This window comes from Notolepis coatsorum (genome assembly GCF_963971535.1).
Source record: "Notolepis coatsorum genome assembly, chromosome: 3".
In the NCBI taxonomy this organism is placed as follows: Eukaryota; Metazoa; Chordata; class Actinopteri; order Aulopiformes; family Paralepididae; genus Notolepis; species Notolepis coatsorum.
Window position 1 is genome coordinate 207,321,071 of NC_140167.1, and position 22,377 is coordinate 207,343,447.

The window sequence follows — 22,377 nt, forward strand, 5'->3', positions numbered from 1 at the left end:
TCTCTCTCTCTCACTCTCTCTCTCTCTCTCTATCTCTGTCTCTATCTCTCTCTCTCTCTCACCAGCCCAGGGCACTTATCAGATCCCAGGACCTTGAGATTTAAGGACAGGGGGGGGGGGGGGGGGGTTAAGAGTTATGTAACAGCATTGTGCCCTCTGTAGCAACAACATGAGACAGACTGGTGTTCCTGTGACTGTGTCCTCTAGATGTTCTTGTCTCCTCTAGATGTTCTTGTCTCCTCTAGATGTTCTTGTGACTGTGTCCTCTAGATGTTCTTGTGACTGTGTCCTCTAGAGGTTCTTGTGACTGTGTCCTCTAGATGTTCTTGTGACTGTGTCCTCTAGATGTTCTTGTGACTGTGTCCTCTAGATGTTCTTGTGACTGTGTCCTCTAGAGGTTCTTGTGACTGTGTCCTCTAGATGTTCTTGTGACTGTGTCCTCTAGATGTTCTTGTCTCCTCTAGATGTTCTTGTCTCCTCTAGATGTTCTTGTGACTGTGTCCTCTAGATGTTCTTGTGACTGTGTCCTCTAGATGTTCTTGTGACTGTGTCCTCTAGATGTTCTTGTGACTGTGCCCTCTAGATGTTCTTGTGACTGTGTCCTCTAGATGTTCTTGTGACTGTGTCCTCTAGAGGTTCTTGTGACTGTCTCCTCTAGATGTTCTTGTGACTGTGTCCTCTAGATGTTCTTGTCTCCTCTAGATGTTCTTGTCTCCTCTAGATGTTCTTGTGACTGTGTCCTCTAGATGTTCTTGTGACTGTGTCCTCTAGAGGTTCTTGTGACTGTGTCCTCTAGATGTTCTTGTGACTGTGTCCTCTAGATGTTCTTGTGACTGTGTCCTCTAGATGTTCTTGTGACTGTGTCCTCTAGATGTTCTTGTGACTGTGTCCTCTAGAGGTTCTTGTGACTGTCTCCTCTAGATGTTCTTGTGACTGTGTCCTCTAGATGTTCTTGTGACTGTGTCCTCTAGATGTTATTGTGACTGTGTCCTCTAGAGGTTCTTGTGACTGTGTCCTCTAGATGTTCTTGTCTCCTCTAGATGTTCTTGTGACTGTGTCCTCTAGATGTTCTTGTGACTGTGTCCTCTAGATGTTCTTGGGACTGTGTCCTCTAGATGTTCTTGTGACTGTCTCCTCTAGATGTTCTTGTGACTGTCTCCTCTAGATGTTCTTGTGACTGTGTCCTCTAGATGTTCTTGTGACTGTGTCCTCTAGATGTTCTTGTCTCCTCTAGATGTTCTTGTGACTGTGTCCTCTAGATGTTCTTGTGACTGTGTCCTCTAGATGTTCTTGTGACTGTGTCCTCTAGATGTTCTTGTGACTGTGTCCTCTAGATGTTCTTGTGACTGTGTCCTCTAGATGTTCTTGTGACTGTGTCCTCTAGATGTTCTTGTCTCCTCTAGATGTTCTTGTGACTGTGTCCTCTAGATGTTCTTGTGACTGTGTCCTCTAGATGTTCTTGTGACTGTGTCCTCTAGATGTTCTTGTCTCCTCTAGATGTTCTTGTGACTGTCTCCTCTAGATGTTCTTGTCTCCTCTAGATGTTCTTGTGACTGTCTCCTCTAGATGTTCTTGTGACTGTGTCCTCTAGATGTTCTTGTCTCCTCTAGATGTTCTTGTGACTGTGTCCTCTAGATGTTCTTGTCTCCTCTAGATGTTCTTGTGACTGTGTCCTCTAGATGTTCCTGTGACTGTGTCCTCTAGATGTTCTTGTGACTGTGTCCTCTAGATGTTCCTGTGACTGTGTCCTCTAGATGTTCTTGTGACTGTCTCCTCTAGATGTTCTTGTGACTGTGTCCTCTAGATGTTCTTGTGACTGTGTCCTCTAGATGTTCTTGTGACTGTGTCCTCTAGATGTTCTTGTCTCCTCTAGATGTTCTTGTGACTGTGTCCTCTAGATGTTCTTGTGACTGTGTCCTCTAGATGTTCTTGTGACTGTGTCCTCTAGATGTTCCTGTGACTGTGTCCTCTAGAGGTTCTTGTGACTGTGTCCTCTAGATGTTCTTGTCTCCTCTAGATGTTCTTGTGACTGTGTCCTCTAGATGTTCTTGTGACTGTGTCCTCTAGATGTTCTTGTGACTGTGTCCTCTAGATGTTCCTGTGACTGTGTCCTCTAGAGGTTCTTGTGACTGTGTCCTCTAGATGTTCTTGTGACTGTGTCCTCTAGATGTTCTTGTGACTGTGTCCTCTAGATGTTCTTGTGACTGTGTCCTCTAGATGTTCTTGTCTCCTCTAGATGTTCTTGTGACTGTGTCCTCTAGATGTTCTTGTGACTGTGTCCTCTAGATGTTCTTGTCTCCTCTAGATGTTCTTGTCTCCTCTAGATGTTCTTGTGACTGTGTCCTCTAGATGTTCTTGTCTCCTCTAGATGTTCTTGTGACTGTCTCCTCTAGATGTTCTTGTGACTGTGTCCTCTAGATGTTCTTGTGACTGTGTCCTCTAGATGTTCTGTGTCCTCTAGATGTTCTTGTGACTGTGTCCTCTAGATGTTCTTGTCTCCTCTAGATGTTCTTGTGACTGTGTCCTCTAGATGTTCTTGTGACTGTGTCCTCTAGATGTTCTTGTTCTTGTCTCCTCTAGATGTTCTTGTCTCCTCTAGATGTTCCTGTGACTGTGTCCTCTAGATGTTCTTGTGACTGTGTCCTCTAGATGTTCTTGTGACTGTGTCCTCTAGATGTTCTTGTGACTGTGTCCTCTAGATGTTCTTGTGACTGTGTCCTCTAGATGTTCTTGTGACTGTGTCCTCTAGATGTTCTTGTCTCCTCTAGATGTTCTTGTGACTGTGTCCTCTAGATGTTCTTGTGACTGTGTCCTCTAGATGTTCTTGTGACTGTGTCCTCTAGATGTTCTTGTGACTGTGTCCTCTAGATGTTCTTGTCTCCTCTAGATGTTCTTGTGACTGTGTCCTCTAGATGTTCTTGTGACTGTGTCCTCTAGATGTTCTTGTCTCCTCTAGATGTTCTTGTGACTGTGTCCTCTAGATGTTCTTGTCTCCTCTAGATGTTCTTGTGACTGTCTCCTCTAGATGTTCTTGTGACTGTGTCCTCTAGATGTTCTTGTGACTGTGTCCTCTAGAGGTTCTTGTGACTGTGTCCTCTAGATGTTCTTGTCTCCTCTAGATGTTCTTGTGACTGTGTCCTCTAGATGTTCTTGTGACTGTGTCCTCTAGATGTTCTTGTGACTGTGTCCTCTAGATGTTCCTGTGACTGTGTCTTCTAGAGGTTCTTGTGACTGTGTCCTCTAGATGTTCTTGTGACTGTGTCCTCTAGATGTTCTTGTGACTGTGTCCTCTAGATGTTCTTGTGACTGTGTCCTCTAGATGTTCTTGTCTCCTCTAGATGTTCTTGTGACTGTGTCCTCTAGATGTTCTTGTGACTGTGTCCTCTAGATGTTCTTGTCTCCTCTAGATGTTCTTGTCTCCTCTAGATGTTCTTGTGACTGTGTCCTCTAGATGTTCTTGTCTCCTCTAGATGTTCTTGTGACTGTCTCCTCTAGATGTTCTTGTGACTGTGTCCTCTAGATGTTCTTGTGACTGTGTCCTCTAGATGTTCTGTGTCCTCTAGATGTTCTTGTGACTGTGTCCTCTAGATGTTCTTGTCTCCTCTAGATGTTCTTGTGACTGTGTCCTCTAGATGTTCTTGTGACTGTGTCCTCTAGATGTTCTTGTTCTTGTCTCCTCTAGATGTTCTTGTCTCCTCTAGATGTTCCTGTGACTGTGTCCTCTAGATGTTCTTGTGACTGTGTCCTCTAGATGTTCTTGTGACTGTCTCCTCTAGATGTTCTTGTGACTGTGTCCTCTAGATGTTCTTGTGACTGTGTCCTCTAGATGTTCTTGTGACTGTGTCCTCTAGATGTTCTTGTCTCCTCTAGATGTTCTTGTGACTGTGTCCTCTAGATGTTCTTGTGACTGTGTCCTCTAGATGTTCTTGTCTCCTCTAGATGTTCTTGTGACTGTGTCCTCTAGATGTTCTTGTCTCCTCTAGATGTTCTTGTGACTGTCTCCTCTAGATGTTCTTGTGACTGTGTCCTCTAGATGTTCTTGTGACTGTGTCCTCTAGATGTTCTTGTGACTGTCTCCTCTAGATGTTCTTGTGACTGTGTCCTCTAGATGTTCTTGTGACTGTGTCCTCTAGATGTTCTTGTCTTCTCTAGATGTTCTTGTGACTGTGTCCTCTAGATGTTCTTGTGACTGTGTCCTCTAGATGTTCTTGTCTCCTCTAGATGTTCTTGTGACTGTGTCCTCTAGATGTTCTTGTGACTGTGTCCTCTAGATGTTCTTGTGACTGTGTCCTCTAGATGTTCTTGTCTCCTCTAGATGTTCTTGTGACTGTCTCCTCTAGATGTTCTTGTGACTGTCTCCTCTAGATGTTCTTGTGACTGTGTCCTCTAGATGTTCTTGTGACTGTGTCCTCTAGATGTTCTTGTCTCCTCTAGATGTTCTTGTGACTGTGTCCTCTAGATGTTCTTGTGACTGTGTCCTCTAGATGTTCTTGTGACTGTGTCCTCTAGATGTTCTTGTCTCCTCTAGATGTTCTTGTGACTGTGTCCTCTAGATGTTCTTGTGACTGTGTCCTCTAGATGTTCTTGTGACTGTGTCCTCAAGTTTCAAGTTTCAAGTTTCTTTAATAGTTGTCATACAGAAGTACAGAATACTTTTGTACAAAATGCTTCTTACTGTTGCGCTCCAGAGACTGTGCATGACAAGATAAGTATGAAATAAAAACATAGTAAAAATTAGAAGAAAAAAAAAGAGGTCACAGTGTTCAGTTTAGACATATGTACAATGTTCGTAGACGTAGTTACCATACAATATACAATACTGTGCAGTGTACTAATATACAATACTATATAGTGCAAGGCATAAATGGACGAGGTGCAGTTTAGGTACAATTCACAGTAGGTGTACGAGTTGTAGTGCAAATCCTTTATCAATAAATATAAAGTGTAAGTGTGTTTGTGTGATCTAAAGTGTGGAGAGTGGGTGCTGCAGTGTGTTGTTTGTTTGAGTGAGTGTGTGTGTGCGTGTGGGTGTGTGTGCTGTGTGCATTTGATGGTTGTTGCATAGTGATTATTGTTCGTTTAGCGATTATTGTTCGTTTAGCAGCCTGATGGCCTGGGGATAGAAGCTCCTTCTGAGTCTTTCTGTGCTCGCCATAAGACTCCGGTATCGCTTGCCTGACGGCAGTAGTTCAAAGAGGCAGTTGTTCGGGTGGCTCGAGTCCTTAATAATTCTCTTAGCCTTCCCCTTGCACCGCTTGTTGTAAATGTTCTGGAGGGTGGGAAGCCCCCCTCTAATTGTGCGTTCGGCTGAACGTGTCACTCTTTGTAGTCTGCTACGGTCTTGTGCAGTGCTATTCCCAAACCAGGAGGTGATGTTGCCGGTCAGGATGCTCTCTATTGTACATGAGTAGAAGTTCCTAAGGATCTTCTGACTGACTTGGAACTTCCTTAGGCGCCTGAGGAAGTAGAGGCGTTGTCGTGCCTTCTTCACAACACTGTCAATGTGTGTGGTCCATGTCAAGTCCTCGGATATGTGGGCTCCGAGGTACTTGAAACTGTTCACTCTCTCAACTGGTGCCCCGTCGATGCTGAGGGGGCTGTAGTCCTTGACCCCCGACCTCCTGAAGTCCACAATCATCTCTTTTGTTTTGCTGACGTTCAGGGAGAGGCAGTTCTCCTGACACCACTGTGACAGGTTCTCTACCTCTTCCAGGTAGGCCCTTTCGTCGTTGGCAGAGATCAGGCCCACCACTACTGTGTCATCAGCAAATTTGATGATGGTGTTGTTGTTCCGCTGTGCTACGCAGTCATGTGTGTACAGGGAGTAGAGGAGGGGGCTCAGAACACAGCCCTGGGGGGCCCCTATGTTGAGCGTGATGGATGAGGAGGTGCAGTTGCCAACTCTTACCACCTGGGGTCTGCCCGTCAGGAAGTCCAGGACCCACTGGCACAGGTCATAGTTCAAGCCCAGGTCCCTGAGCTTGGCTATGAGTTTGGAGGGGACTATGGTATTGAATGCTGAGCTGTAGTCGATGAACAGCATTCTCACATAGTTCCCCTTCCTCTTGTCCAGATGTGATGCTGCTGTGTGCAGCACATGGGCTATGGCGTCCTCCGTGGACCTGTTGGGGCGATATGCAAATTGCAGAGGGTCCAGGTTGATGGGGAGGGAGGAACAGATGTAGCCCTTCACTAGCTTCTCAAAGCACTTCATGGCTATGGAGGTAAGGGCTACAGGGCGGTAGTCGTTGAGGCAAGCGGGCGTAGATTTTTTGGGTACAGGGATGATGGTGGACTTCTTCAGACAGGTGGGGATGACGGCCTGTTCCAAGGACAGGTTGAAGATGTCAGTGAATACCGGGGCCAGTTGGTCGGCACAGACTTTTAGGACGCGGCCGGGGATGCCGTCCGGTCCTGCTGCCTTCCTGATATCCACTTTTTTAAAGATCCGTCTCACCTCATGCTCTGTTACCCTGAACACTGAGTCTCCATCAGCAGACCCCCCCCCCCCATTGCCGTGGTTTGTAGGCTGGTGTTGTTATTCACAGCCTCAAACCTCGCATAGAAGGAGTTGAGATCATTTGCTAAGGAGATGTCACTGTTCAGTTTGAGGGGGGTTCCTTTGTAGTCTGTCATTGTTCTGAGGCCCTGCCACATGCCTCTAGAGTCAGCCTGTTCAAACTGAAGTTCAACTTTATCCCTGTAACGCCGTTTTGCCTCTATTACTGCTCTCCTGACGTTGTATCTTGCCATCTTGTGTTCTTCCATGTTGCCTGTCACCAGCCCGGTGTTGTATGCTGATGTGCGCACTTTCAGAGCCTCACGGACGGATTTGTCTACCCAGGGCTTTTGATTTGGGTAGATATTAATTTTGGTGGTGGGGATTATTACTTCTACCTGAGTACAGACATAGTCAATCACCGTTTCGGTGTATTCGTTAATATTGGCTGTGTTATCACGGAATACACTCCATTCTGTGCTTCCCAGCACTGCTTGGAGTGACTCCACTGACGTCACGGCCCAACGCTTAACCTCTCGCGAGACCACCGGCGTTCGCTTGAGACTCTGTTTGTACTTAGGCAAAAGAAAAATTGCGGCGTGATCGCTTTTACCGAATGGACTAAGAGCCTGTGACTTGTACCCATTCTTAAATTGCGAGTATACATGGTCTAATATGTTCTCGCCTCTGGTGGGACAGGTCACATGCTGATAGAAATTCGGCAGCACCTTTTTAAGACGCGCGCTGTTGAAATCCCCCAAGACCAAAATGGCCGCGTCAACGTTAGCTGCCTGGAGTTTGTTTACCTCGTCGTGAAGTTTTGAAAGTGCGACCTCAGTGTTCGCGTGTGGTGGAATGTACACTCCGATGAGGATGATGGACGTTAACTCTCTTGGGAGGAAGAAGGGTCGACATTTTATCGTGATAAACTCCAGGTCTGGGGAGCAGTGGTTAGACATTTCCTTTGTGTTGCCTAAATCGCACCACTCCTTGTTTATCATGAAGGCAATGCCGCCTCCTTTCTTCTTTAGTGACTCTAATGCCGTCCGGTCTTTTCGTAGAACGAAGAAGTGGTCTGCCGGTTCTATTGCATGATTCGGGACATCTGGACTCAGCCAAGTCCTCTAGATGTTCTTGTGACTGTGTCCTCTAGATGTTCTTGTCTCCTCTAGATGTTCTTGTGACTGTGTCCTCTAGATGTTCTTGTGACTGTGTCCTCTAGATGTTCTTGTCTCCTCTAGATGTTCTTGTGACTGTGTCCTCTAGATGTTCTTGTCTCCTCTAGATGTTCTTGTCTCCTCTAGATGTTCTTGTGACTGTGTCCTCTAGATGTTCTTGTGACTGTGTCCTCTAGATGTTCTTGTGACTGTGTCCTCTAGATGTTCTTGTGACTGTGTCCTCTAGATGTTCTTGTGACTGTCTCCTCTAGATGTTCTTGTGACTGTGTCCTCTAGATGTTCTTGTGACTGTGTCCTCTAGATGTTCTTGTCTCCTCTAGATGTTCTTGTGACTGTGTCCTCTAGATGTTCTTGTGACTGTGTCCTCTAGATGTTCTTGTCTCCTCTAGATGTTCTTGTGACTGTGTCCTCTAGATGTTCTTGTGACTGTGTCCTCTAGATGTTCTTGTCTCCTCTAGATGTTCTTGTGACTGTGTCCTCTAGATGTTCTTGTCTCCTCTAGATGTTCTTGTCTCCTCTAGATGTTCTTGTGACTGTGTCCTCTAGATGTTCTTGTGACTGTGTCCTCTAGATGTTCTTGTGACTGTGTCCTCTAGATGTTCTTGTGACTGTGTCCTCTAGATGTTCTTGTGACTGTGACCTCTAGATGTTCTTGTCTCCTCTAGATGTTCTTGTGACTGTCTCCTCTAGATGTTCCTGTGACTGTGTCCTCTAGATGTTCTTGTCTCCTCTAGATGTTCTTGTGACTGTGTCCTCTAGATGTTCTTGTGACTGTGTCCTCTAGATGTTCTTGTGACTGTGTCCTCTAGATGTTCTTGTGACTGTGTCCTCTAGATGTTCTTGTGACTGTGTCCTCTAGATGTTCTTGTGACTGTGTCCTCTAGATGTTCTTGTGACTGTGTCCTCTAGATGTTCCTGTGACTGTGTCCTCTAGATGTTCTTGTGACTGTCTCCTCTAGATGTTCTTGTGACTGTCTCCTCTAGATGTTCCTGTGACTGTCTCCTCTAGATGTTCTTGTGACTGTGTCCTCTAGAGGTTCTTGTGACTGTGTCCTCTAGATGTTCTTGTGACTGTGTCCTCTAGATGTTCTTGTGACTGTGTCCTCTAGATGTTCTTGTGACTGTGTCCTCTAGATGTTCTTGTGACTGTGTCCTCTAGATGTTCTTGTGACTGTGTCCTCTAGAGGTTCTTGTGACTGTGTCCTCTAGATGTTCTTGTCTCCTCTAGATGTTCCTGTGACTGTGTCCTCTAGATGTTCCTGTGACTGTCTCCTCTAGATGTTCTTGTGACTGTCTCCTCTAGAGGTTCTTGTGACTGTGTCCTCTAGAGGTTCTTGTGACTGTGTCCTCTAGATGTTCTTGTGACTGTGTCCTCTAGATGTTCTTGTGACTGTCTCCTCTAGATGTTCTTGTCTCCTCTAGAGGTTCTTGTGACTGTGTCCTCTAGATGTTCTTGTGTTCTTGTGGATGTGGCCTCTAGATCAAATCAAATGTATTTGTAAGGCCCGACAACACACGTTAATGTCCCCATGGGCCGGACACGTCTTCTTTAAACAAGTCAAGAAGAAACATCACAATAAGTCAAGAACAAAACAAGAACCCCATAACGTCCAAGACATTTTAAATAAATGTTAAATAAATAAATGCAACACTCCCAGACATACCCCACGCGAAGGTAAGGAAACACTCACTAAAACCTAGCAATAGGAGGGGGTTAGAGAGTTCCCATGTTTGTAGTGGGCGGAGATGTAGTGAGCATATGCATACATGGTGACAGTAGAATGATAATATATAAGAAAATTGTGAAATAGAGTAATAGATAGATAGATAGTACCATCCGTCACACATATATATATGTATATACATAGTATTGTGATGAATCCGGTGAGGACTGGACTCGTCACGGTTCAAATACAAACAAATTCAAAAGGTCCACACAAGAGCAATACGAATATTTATTGAATACAAAAATCCAGTTTGATAAGCAAGAGACTGGTCAAAAACACAAAACAGGCTCGCCAACAGAAAAAGGGATTGTTCAATACTCAGGGTAGTCGTCCGGTCCAGGTCAGTACACAAGGGAGAATCTCAGCCAGTCCAGGGTCCAGTACACAAAGAACACCTACTCGCTTTCCTCTCACCTCTCACTACCTCTCACCATCACAACTTTGAATACTTAATCTCTCTCTTTCTCTCTCTTTCTGTGTCGGCAGTGTGTGCATGTGAGGTGGGTGTGACTAAATGCTGTGCAGGTGTGTTCTATCAGTACTAATCAGCTACCTAAGTGACGGATATATCTCCCATCCTTCATGTATCCAAAGGAGGGGGGAGGAGATCTGTCATAGTATATACAGCATTAGTGTACATGCTATCATACATGTGCAGGTAAGTACAGACAGATATAATTGCATTTGTTGGAAATCTAAACAATCCATGCCAAAGCTAGCAATGTAAAAAGTGAAAGACTCACACTCACAGCCATGCTGATTTGGCAAAATGCCATCCAGCCATTTTAATTTGAAACAACTTTTAGTCAAGGGAGAGCCATGGTTTCTACATAGAGCCCTGTTGTACTTTGAGTCAGGGGAGAGCCATGGTTTCTACATAGAGCCCTGTTGTACTTTGAGTCAGGGGAGAGCCATGGTTTCTACATAGAGCCCTGTTGTACTTTTCTAGTGCCGCAGCTCAATGCAGATTGAGGGCAACTCAGTCACGTGATTTGGTGGGTATTGCTGATTGAGTCATCACTGTTTAACTTAAAGGGGACATATTTTAGTCATTTTAAACAAGTTAATATAGGTCTTTGAGGTCATCTAAACATGTATTTTAAGTTTTTTGCTGGGGGAAAAAACTCAGATGTTGCATTCTAGCAGCCTCTATACCTCTCTGTTTCAGTCCTGTTCTCATTCTAGCAGCCTCTATACCTCTCTGTTTCAGTCCTGTTCTCATTCTAGCAGCCTCTATACCTCTCTGTTTCAGTCCTGTTCTCATTCTAGCAGCCTCTATACCTCTCTGTTTCAGTCCTGTTCTCATTCTAGCAGCCTCTATACCTCTCTGTTTCAGTCCTGTTCTCATTCTAGCAGCGTCTATACCTCTCTGTTTCAGTTCTGTTCTCATTCTAGCAGCCTCTATACCCCTCTGTTTCAGTCCTGTTCACATTCTAGCAGCCTCTATACCTCTCTGTTTCAGTATGTTCTCATTCTATCAGCCTCTATACCTCTCTGTTTCAGTCCTGTTCTCATTCTAGCAGCCTCTATACCTCTCTGTTTCAGTCCTGTTCTCATTCTAGCAGCCTCTATACCTCTCTGTTTCAGTCCTGTTCTCATTCTAGCAGCCTCTATACCTCTCTGTTTCAGTCCTGTTCTCATTCTAGCAGCCTCTATACCTCTCTGTTTCAGTCCTGTTCTCATTCTAGCAGCCTCTATACCTCTCTGTTTCAGTCCTGTTCTCATTCTAGCAGCCTCTATACCTCTCTGTTTCAGTCCTGTTCTCATTCTAGCAGCCTCTATACCTCTCTGTTTCAGTCCTGTTCTCATTCTAGCAGCCTCTATACCTCTCTGTTTCAGTCCTGTTCTCATTCTAGCAGCCTCTATACCTCTCTGTTTCAGTCCTGTTCTCATTCTAGCAGCCTCTATACCTCTCTGTTTCAGTCCTGTTCTCATTCTAGCAGCGTCTATACCTCTCTGTTTCAGTTCTGTTCTCATTCTAGCAGCCTCTATACCCCTCTGTTTCAGTCCTGTTCACATTCTAGCAGCCTCTATACCTCTCTGTTTCAGTATGTTCTCATTCTATCAGCCTCTATACCTCTCTGTTTCAGTCCTGTTCTCATTCTAGCAGCCTCTATACCTCTCTGTTTCAGTCCTGTTCTCATTCTAGCAGCCTCTATACCTCTCTGTTTCAGTCCTGTTCTCATTCTAGCAGCCTCTATACCTCTCTGTTTCAGTCCTGTTCTCATTCTAGCAGCCTCTATACCTCTCTGTTTCAGTCCTGTTCTCATTCTAGCAGCCTCTATACCTCTGTTTCAGTCCTGTTCTCATTCTAGCAGCCTCTATGCCTCTGTTTCAGTCCTGTTCTCATTCTAGCAGCCTCTATACCTCTCTGTTTCAGTCCTGTTCTCATTCTAGCAGCCTCTATACCTCTCTGTTTCAGTCCTGTTCTCATTCTAGCAGCCTCTATACCTCTCTGTTTCAGTCATGTTCTCATTCTAGCAGCCTCTATACCTCTCTGTTTCAGTCCTGTTCTCATTCTAGCAGCCTCTACACCTCTCTGTTTCAGTCCTGTTCTCATTCTAGCAGCCTCTATACCTCTCTGTTTCAGTCCTGTTCTCATTCTAGCAGCCTCTATACCTCTCTGTTTCAGTCCTGTTCTCATTCTAGCAGCCTCTATACCTCTGTTTCAGTCTTGTTCTCATTCTAGCAGCCTCTATACCTCTCTGTTTCAGTCCTGTTCTCATTCTAGCAGCCTCTATACCTCTCTGTTTCAGTCATGTTCTCATTCTAGCAGCCTCTATACCTCTCTGTTTCAGTCCTGTTCTCATTCTAGCAGCCTCTATACCTCTCTGTTTCAGTCCTGTTCTCATTCTAGCAGCCTCTATACCTCTCTGTTTCAGTCATGTTCTCATTCTAGCAGCCTCTATACCTCTGTTTCAGTCCTGTTCTCATTCTAGCAGCCTCTGTACCTCTCTGTTTCAGTCCTGTTCTCATTCTAGCAGCCTCTATACCTCTCTGTTTCAGTCCTGTTCTCATTCTAGCAGCCTCCTCATTCTAGCAGCCTCTATACCTCTGTTTCAGTCCTGTTCTCATTCTAGCAGCCTCCTCATTCTAGCAGCCTCTATACTCCTCTGTTTCAGTCCTGTTCTCATTCTAGCAGCCTCTATACCTCCCTGTTTCAGTCCTGTTCTCATTCTAGCAGCCTCTATACCTCTCTGTTTCAGTCCTGTTCTCATTCTAGCAGCCTCTACACCTCTCTGTTTCAGTCCTGTTCTCATTCTAGCAGCCTCTATACCTCTCTGTTTCAGTCCTGTTCTCATTCTAGCAGCCTCTATACCTCTCTGTTTCAGTCATGTTCTCATTCTAGCAGCCTCTATACCTCTCTGTTTCAGTCCTGTTCTCATTCTAGCAGCCTCTACACCTCTCTGTTTCAGTCCTGTTCTCATTCTAGCAGCCTCTATACCTCTCTGTTTCAGTCCTGTTCTCATTCTAGCAGCCTCTATATCTCTCTGTTTCAGTCCTGTTCTCATTCTAGCAGCCTCTATACCTCTCTGTTTCAGTCCTGTTCTCATTCTAACAGCCTCTATATCCCTCTGTTTCAGTCCTGTTCTCATTCTAGCAGCCTCTATACCTCTCTGTTTCAGTCCTGTTCTCATTCTAGCAGCCTCTATATCTCTCTGTTTCAGTCCTGTTCTCATTCTAGCAGCCTCTATACCTCTCTGTTTCAGTCCTGTTCTCATTCTAGCAGCCTCTATACCTCTCTGTTTCAGTCCTGTTCTCATTCTAGCAGCCTCTACACCTCTCTGTTTCAGTCCTGTTCTCATTCTAGCAGCCTCTATACCTCTCTGTTTCAGTCCTGTTCTCATTCTAGCAGCCTCTATATCTCTCTGTTTCAGTCCTGTTCTCATTCTAGCAGCCTCTATACCTCTCTGTTTCAGTCCTGTTCTCATTCTAACAGCCTCTATATCCCTCTGTTTCAGTCCTGTTCTCATTCTAGCAGCCTCTATACCTCTCTGTTTCAGTCCTGTTCTCATTCTAGCAGCCTCTATATCTCTCTGTTTCAGTCCTGTTCTCATTCTAGCAGCCTCTATACCTCTCTGTTTCAGTCATGTTCTCATTCTAGCAGCCTCTATATCCCTCTGTTTCAGTCCTGTTCTCATTCTAGCAGCCTCTATACCCCTCTGTTTCAGTTCTGTTCTCATTCTAGCAGCCTCTATACCTCTCTGTTTCAGTCCTGTTCTCATTCTAGCAGCCTCTATACCTCTCTGTTTCAGTCCTGTTCTCATTCTAGCAGCCTCTATACCTCTCTGTTTCAGTCCTGTTCTCATTCTAGCAGCCTCTATACCTCTGTTTCAGTCCTGTTCTCATTCTAGCAGCCTCTATACCTCTCTGTTTCAGTCCTGTTCTCATTCTAGCAGCCTCTATACCTCTCTGTTTCAGTCCTGTTCTCATTCTAGCAGCCTCTATGCCTCTGTTTGTCCTGTTGTCATTCTAGCAGCCTCCTCATTCTGAATATACAACCGCATGGAAATGAGTTAGTTATCTATCTTACTTGTTGTTGTTTATTTTAATTGTATTTTAGTTGTTTCCTGTTTGGAGTAAACATTGAAATTACTCACTCTTTAACATAATAGCGATACACTGACCTTAGTCTGTCCCAATTGTTGTCTCAGAGTGTGTGTTATTGTGACCGAGCCTTAGCATTAACACAACTGGGCTGGCTTTTTGTCTCTCCAGCTGGTCTTGTAGCTAGAGGAGGGAGGACGGGAAGAAGTAGGGGTTGCTGATTGTTTTTATGACCTTTGTGGTCCTTGGTGGCTAGGGGCCAACTGAGGAGAGACCCTGAGCGTGTGACAGACAGCAGGGCTCGGCTCGACGAGGGCCAGTGCAGACGCAACCTAAACAGAGTCTGTTGTCCCGGCTCTGTCACCCCAACGATTCCCTAGAGTGCTATGTCCTGTGGTGCACTCCCCCAGAAGAGAAAGACCTACCATAAAATCACGAGAGTAAAGAACTTTGAACAGAGATTAGTGGTACGTTTTGAAGTGGTTCTCCAGCGTTGCATTGTTGTCTGATATCTGTCCTATATGCTCTTAAAGGTCCCGTATTGTGGTCTTTTTCAACACGTTAAATAGGTCTTTGAGGTTCCCTAAACACTCGGAGTATGCATTCTAGTGCATTTCTTCTGTGTCTAGTGCGTTCTTCTTTCGTTTCCATGTCTGAAACAAGTGAGCCACGTACATGTATTTGTACTTGATCGTACAAATATGATAGTTATCATACACCTAGCAATGCTGAACAAACCTGTACACTCGAATGGAGTTCAGAAATTCAAACTGTCAAACTAGGCGTTTGACATAAAATGACTCAAGATCCAGCAATATCATAGTTTACAAGCAAGCCGCAATTTTGTACACGTACGTTTTTCACATGCTGCCAGGACTGTTCATTGCAATGAACAAGCACTGGAAAAAGTAGTTTTTTTTCACAATATGGGACCTTTAAGAGCACAACCTCATGCACCTCATGGTACCAAAGCACCTCAAAGGCCCTAAAAACAAGACTACAAACATCACAAAACAAACTGGTCACACTACTGCTTGACCTTACTCCTAGAACCCACCTCACCCCTGTCCACTTTGACAACCTAGGATGGCTTAGAGTAGACGACAGAATACAGCAACTTGCAATGGGCCTGGTCTACAAGATACACTACACCACTAAGGTACCCATGTACATGTCAAAATACTTCCCAAAGGTCAGTGAATACCACGATCACAACACCAGAGGAAGTTCCACAAATCATGTTAAACCCAGATTCGGCTCAAACAAGGGACTAAACACGTTTCACAATTATGCCACAACAATGTGGAACGCCCTACGCACAGCCGTAAAATAATGTGAATCCCTACCCTCCTTAAAAACCGCTCTCAAAGAGCACCTACAGGAGGCTGCAATTAGAAACTGGCCCCGGTAAATGTCAAAACCCCCCCACCCACCCACCCAACCCCCTCCAATGTACAGTTTCTTCCCCTTCGAATGTATATATTTTTTCTATGATCTCTTTCTCTTGCATGTCATAAATGTCTTGATGAATTGAAAATGGGGGACCGTGATGTAAACAAGACAAATGTCTTTTTCTGGTCTGCATCCCCTTATTTGTATTGAGCCGTACTGTATTGTACCCATTCTGCAATCTGTTAATAAAGTTTTTAATCAATCAAACCTGTGATTGTAGTAGGGCGTTCTCTGTTGAGACACTGCTGACCTTGTTTACGTAGTAATTTATTGTCTAAGCTTTTGATACATGTGACTGCTAAACATGGAGTTTTAAATGACTTATGAGGCCTTAATAATAGATAAATATAAAGTGTGTGTCTAAAGTGAATAAAGTGAGTGGTAAGGTGAGTGTTTGTTTAAAGTGAGTGTGTACATGTGGATGTGTGTGTGTGAGGGCTGTGGGTGTGTGTGTGTGTGTGTGGGTCATGAGCAGATAATAGGGACTCTTAAAATGATCCGTGAAACGAATAACCACTAAACTGCTTACGCAGACATTTTAGGAGAAGGGGAAAAATAAACAACACAAAACAACCTTTACAGGTGTAAGTCTCAAAGTGAGTAATTAAGAAAATAAATCAAGTCCAAAAAACAGTACTACTCTCAATAAAGAGGTATAGTATAAAAGTAAATAAGCCACAAAGGCACCTCCTAATAACGGAGTTTATATTGAAAAAGTAAAACAATAAACCTCCACTAAGGGAGTTTATGTGTAGAATAACGCCAGTAGCCTAAAACAAGAATGACTACAATAAAGGCTAAATTCTGAATCAGAGATCAGCACTACACTTCAATATAATAAGTGTGACCAAAAGGATAGCCAACACTAGGAAATTAATTAGCAGTTGACACTGCGAGATCCAAACTTAAATAGACTCAACATGGCCATTGTCATAGTCACGTGAGAGCCTTCCTCACCCCTCCTCCTCTCACACCCTTGTATGGGCAGCATCCGACCCCAGGATTCCCACGCTGCCAGGGGGACACTAATTAACACGGCTGTGAGGGATTCCCTCGTCAACGAACTCCTACTTCAGCCCACGGATCCTGCTCTACCCTCGTCGCAGTGTTAACCTAACTTCCTAGGACCACCGCTCCGGTACACCTCCCACCTGGATGCCCCATGTTGCACAAGGAGTGCACCTGCTCTCGTCTATCGCACATTCATGTACAGTACCTGTTGCACATTCTGATATTGTAAACCTGTCTGCTTGGGGGTAAAGGCTGCTTCCTGCTTAAAGACAGCACTTGTGTACTGAGTGTGATCTCAGAGCCCTGTCACTGCTTAAAAGCAGAACCTCAGCCTCTCCTGGAATCACTCTGTACTACATTCTGTTGTGGAAGGACAGCACATAAAGCGGCCATTTTGTTTCCTTAAGTGACCCATTAAGGGCCAGGTGTTAGACAGCACTAATTAGTGATAGGGATTTAAAGGCCTGCTGGCTTAGCGTCAGCGAAGCGTCGAGAAACGAAGATGGACAAAGAGGAGTTTTCCTGGAGTTTTTCACCGAGGGATCCACCGATCCACCTAGTGCTAAGTACACCATAATCCTATCTTACACTCCACTCTGAAAAATCTCCCTTTCCCTCCCACACTGATATTTCTCTACTTCCTCCCTGCCACTCTTGACACCACAATGTGTCTCATATCCACAATCTGCTCCTCAAGAACAGATTCAACCCACCCACGGCAGTTTGCTAGCAACCCGGCTAATCTATCCTACCCTCCTACAGCCACTAATACACCTGTCACAGTACGGGAGGCTTATGGAATTGTCAATCAGCAGTCAAGAAAGCTGACTTCATTACTGCCTACGCCCATAGTCAAAATCTGCAGCTCCTGGCTCTAACTGCAGCATTATCTACAAACTATAACTTCACTCACACACCTCGACCTTCCAGACGGGGTGGAGGCACTGGCCTCATGACATCTCCTTCATGGACTACAAACTTAACACCCCTCCCAGAACTGTCACTCTCCTCTTTTGAATATCATGCAGTATTTGTCTCTAATCCTTTCAATCTCACCATTGTTACACTCTACCGCCCTCCAGGTCCGCTCGATCACTTCACAGATGAGCTGGACATGCTTCTAAGCTCCTTACCGGAAGATGGTACCCCTCTCCTTCTATTGGGCGACTTCAACCTGCCTGACTCATCTCAGTCAGTCATAGTAGTCTCCCTCCTACAATCATTTGACCTGACTCCCACTGCCATGCCTCCCACCCACAAAGCAGGCAACTCCTTAGATCTCATATTTTCCCGTAACTCCAGCATCATTAACACCACGGTAACTCCCCTACATGTATCTGACCATTCCTTCATATCCTTCTCACTAACTCTCATGCTTAACCGAAAGGTCTTCACCCCAACTCAAACCGTCTCACTCAGACGCAACCTGCCCTCCCTATCCCCCTCCACCCTCTCCTCTGACATACTATCCGCTCTACCTTTGAGTGACACCTTCTCTGCTCTCTCCACAGAGATGGCAACCTCCATCCTCCTCTCAGCCCTTGCAACCTCCTTCGACAAGCTCTGTCCCCTCGTTGAGAAACCTGCCCGCCGTTCCCCACCCAGTCCATGGCTGACAGATCCAGTGAGAGAACAAAGACAGGTCCTGAGAGCAGCTGAAAGGAAGTATAGAAAGTCACGCCTCACTGCTGACATCGACACATATCACAACCTCTTGTTAACATTCTCCAAAACCATTACTAATGCCAAAGCTTCTTTCTTTCACCATAGGATCGAGGCCTCTGCCAAGAATCTTCGCAAACTGCATGCTACCATGTCCTCCCTCCTCACTCACCCCCCACCCCCCCCTCCCTCATCTTTCTCTGCCGAAGACTTTGCGATCTTCTTTGAGGAAAAAGTGGAGAACATCCGCAGCTCCTTCTCCCAACCCCCACCCATTCCAAATGCTGAATCGAGAACCTCATCATTCACTCTGTCATCTTTCTCTCCCATTACAGAAGCCGAGACCCTGACACTGGTAACGTCGAACCGTCCGACTACATGCCAGCTGGACCGGCTACCCTCCCCACTCCTCCAGACCATAGCACCAGACATCCTCCCATTCCTAACTGCAACCATCAACTCCTCACTCAACTCTGGGGTGGTCCCCACCTCCCTAAAACAAGCCAGAGTCACGCCCCTCATAAAAAAACCATCCCTAAATCCTACCGTCATAGGCAACTACCGTCCTGTCTCTCTTCTCTCCTTCCTTTCTAAAACACTTGAACGTGCTGTATCCAACCAACTTACTGCTTATCTCTTACAGAATGACCTCCTAGACCCTAATCAGTCAGGCTTCAGGACTGGTCACTCCACAGAGACAGCCCTCATTGCGGTCACAGAGGCTCTTCACTTAGCAAAAGCAAAAGGCCTCTCCTCTGTCCTGATTCTCCTAGATCTATCTGCAGCCTTCGACACAGTCAACCACCAGATCCTCCTTGCGGCCCTCGCAGGAATGGGAGTGGCTGGCTCTGCGCTGACATGGCTGTCATCATACCTCAATGACCGCTCCTACCAAGTGTCATGGAGAGGGACCCTGTCGGCTCGGTTTTAGGACCCCTTCTCTTCTCCCTCTACACTAAATCACTGGGTAACATTATCATGTCTCATGGCTTCTCCTACCATTGTTATGCCGACGATACTCAACTCTTCCTCTCCTTCCCTCCCTCAGTCTCTGAGCGGATCTCTGCCTGTCTGTCCGACATCTCCGCCTGGATGACGACCAACCACCTCAAACTGAACCTAAGCAAAACAGAATTGCTCCACCTGCCGGCCAAATCCTCCCCCCTGACCGACCTTTTCATCACAGTCGAGAATGCAGCTGTGACCGCGTCCCAGACCGCCAAGAACCTTGGTGTTGTTCTTGACGACCAGTTGAACTTCTCTGCTCACATCGCAGCGACAACCAGAACCTGCCGATTCCTCCTGAGCAACGTCAGAAGGATCCGCCCCTTCCTGAAAAAAGAAGCCACCCAACTCCTCGTCCAATCAACAGTCATCTCCCGCCTCGACTACTGCAACGCACTGCTCGCTGGCCTCCCGGCCACTGCCACTAAGCCTCTTCAACTCATTCAGAACGCAGCGGCCCGCCTGATCTCAAACCTACCGAAGTCACCCCACTTCTTAGGGACCTGCACTGGCTCCCCATTGCTGCACAAATCCGCTTCAAGGCCCTCGACCTAGCATACCGTGCGGCAAAGGGAACCGCTCCCGCCTACCTCCGGTCAATGGTCTCTAACTACACACCCTCAAGACCCCTACGCTCTGCATCTTCTGGCCGCCTCAGACCTACTCCTATCCAAGCTCTGGGAGGGTCATCAAAGAGAAGTCGCCTATTCTCAGTCCTTGCCCCACAATGGTGGAAGGAACTACCCACCCCAGTTAGGACAGCCGAATCCCGTCCAATCTTTCGCCGTCGACTAAAGACGCACTTCTTCAACCATTATCTGAAGAAAAAAAAATCTAACCCTAACTAACCATACTGTCATGCACTTGTCCTAATAAACTAACCTACACTGTAGCACTCAACACTTTGATGAACATTGTTGCTCAGCTGATAGAGTTGTGCCCTTCCTGATGACTTGTCGTACATAACTTGTAAGTCGCTTTGGATAAAAGCGTCAGCTAAATGACTAAATGTAAATGTAAATGAAGCCAACCTAAAACGCTCCATTCTCTCTCCTCCTGTGTTCTGCTATTGGGCTCCGCCAACCCCTGCCCTAACATTCAGCTGCACTGAATCAGGTGCAATCAAGCCCACACACCTGCCGACCCATGAGGCAATTAACCACAGGGACCAGGGATTGACAGCTATCCCTCACAGAAAGGTGAAATAAAGCAAAAATAGACAGCTGTCCCTCACAGAAAGGTGAAATAAAGCAAAAACCATGACAGTGTGCAGTGTGTAGAAACTGTAGATGATGGGTTGTTACATAGTGACATTGTCATTGAGCATCCTGATGGCCTGGGGATAGAAGCTTCTTCTGAGTCTTTCTGTGCTCGCCATGAGACTCCGGTAGCGCTTGCCTGACTGCAGCAGTTCAAAGAGGCAGTTGTTTGGGTGACTGGAGTCTTTGATTATTCTCTTAGCCTTACCCATGCACCGCTTGTTGTAAATGTTCTGGAGAGTGGGAAGCCCACCTCCAATTGTGCGTTCGGCTGAACGGGCCACTCTCTGTAGTCCGCTGCGGTCTTGTGCAAGTCAAGTCAAGTCAAGTCAAGAGTTTTATTTGTCACGGCATACAAGTATACAATGAAATGCGGGTGGTCTTGCCCGCAACGATGTGCAATACAGTGGTACAACATATAATAGAATCCAATAAAACAACATTGTGCAATAACAGGTAACAGGTAACATGGTGTGACATCTCGGTATCTGTACATAGTTATTTACAGAGCATATAGTACATGCTAGGTAGCTTTGGTAGTGCAATACACTGTTACTGTTGTTATACTAATTTAAAGTGGCCTTTCCTTTTGGCCATAAGTGGGTGTGTGCGGCATGAGTGTGTGCCCGCTCATGTTAAAGTGTTAAAGTGGCTGCTAGTGTGTGAGCGTGCACAGCGTGTTGTGTGTGTGCTCATGTGTGCTTGTGTGTGGATAGTTCAGTGTTCTGTGCAGTGCTATTCCCAAACCAGGAGGTGATGTTACCAGTAAGATGCTCTCTATTGTGCACGAGTAGAAGTTCTTAAGGATCTTCTGACTCACTTTGAACTTCCTTAGGCGCCTAAGGAAGTAGAGGCGTTGCCGTGCCTTCTTCACTACACTGTCAATGTGTGTGGTCCATGTCAAGTCCTGGGATATGTGGACTCCGAGGTACTTAAAACTGTTCTCTCTCTCGACCGGTGCCCCGTCGATGCTGAGGGGGCTGTAGTCCCTGGCCCCGACCTCCTAAAGTCCACAATCATCTCTTTCGTTTTGCTGACGTTCAGGGAGAGGCTGTTCTCCCGACACCATCCCGCCAGGTCCTCTACCTCTTCCAGGTAGGCCCTCTCGTTGTTTGCAGAGATCAGGCCCACCACTACTGTGTCATCAGCAAACTTGATGATTGTGTTGTGGTAGTCTACACCCTCCCCACACCCTCCCCAGACTGACAGAAGGGCAGCGCAACGACCAGGAAGGGAATTGGCAGTACAGCTAAATTGGGGGATGGGAGGAAAGATAGAAAGGGCAAACTGGTCAGTGACTCTTCACTAGTGAATGCAGATGTAATGCACTGTCAACAGTGCTCACAGCGTGGGCCACAGGTATAAACAGAGCCTTTACAAGCCATACAATCCTTTCCATGCAGGTTTAAAGGATGAATCCAAACAGTCAGTCAGGGCCCTCGGTTCACTTTAATTTCAGGAAGCTAAATTACTTTAAAAACTAAGGGCCAATTACAGTATGTTTACATTTTGAATAGCTTGAATTGAATGTAATTTGCCAAGTCACTTGCCAAGCGTTTTGGAATTAAAATGGGCACTCCAGTGTGGTTCATGCTATGTAGCAACAGTGACATCATCCACTCATTAGGCAGGAAAATAATTCCCCAGTCTGGGAAAATCCCAGCCCTGACTAGGTCTTCATGATGCTACTGTATAGGTCTTGTTGCACTTCTGCTTTCAGTTCAGTTCCATTTGGTTCAATTGAGTTCACACTCCTTGTTTTGACTTTAGTGTGAGCTGTCAAGATCGGAGGCCTCCCCAAAGGCAGCACTGGGAACCCCACATGTCCCCTGTCACGTTAGGCATGTGATTCCAGCTTGTCAGCGAAGAGAAATGTGTTGTTGAACATTTGTCACCAGGCAGAATGTACCGGTCAAACCAGTTCAAAAGGTGACTCTCTCTCTCTCTCTCTCTCTCTCTCCTCTCTCTCTCTCTCTCTCTCTCTCTCTCTCTCTCTCTCTCTCTCTCTCTCCTCTCTCTCTCTCTCTCTCTCTCTC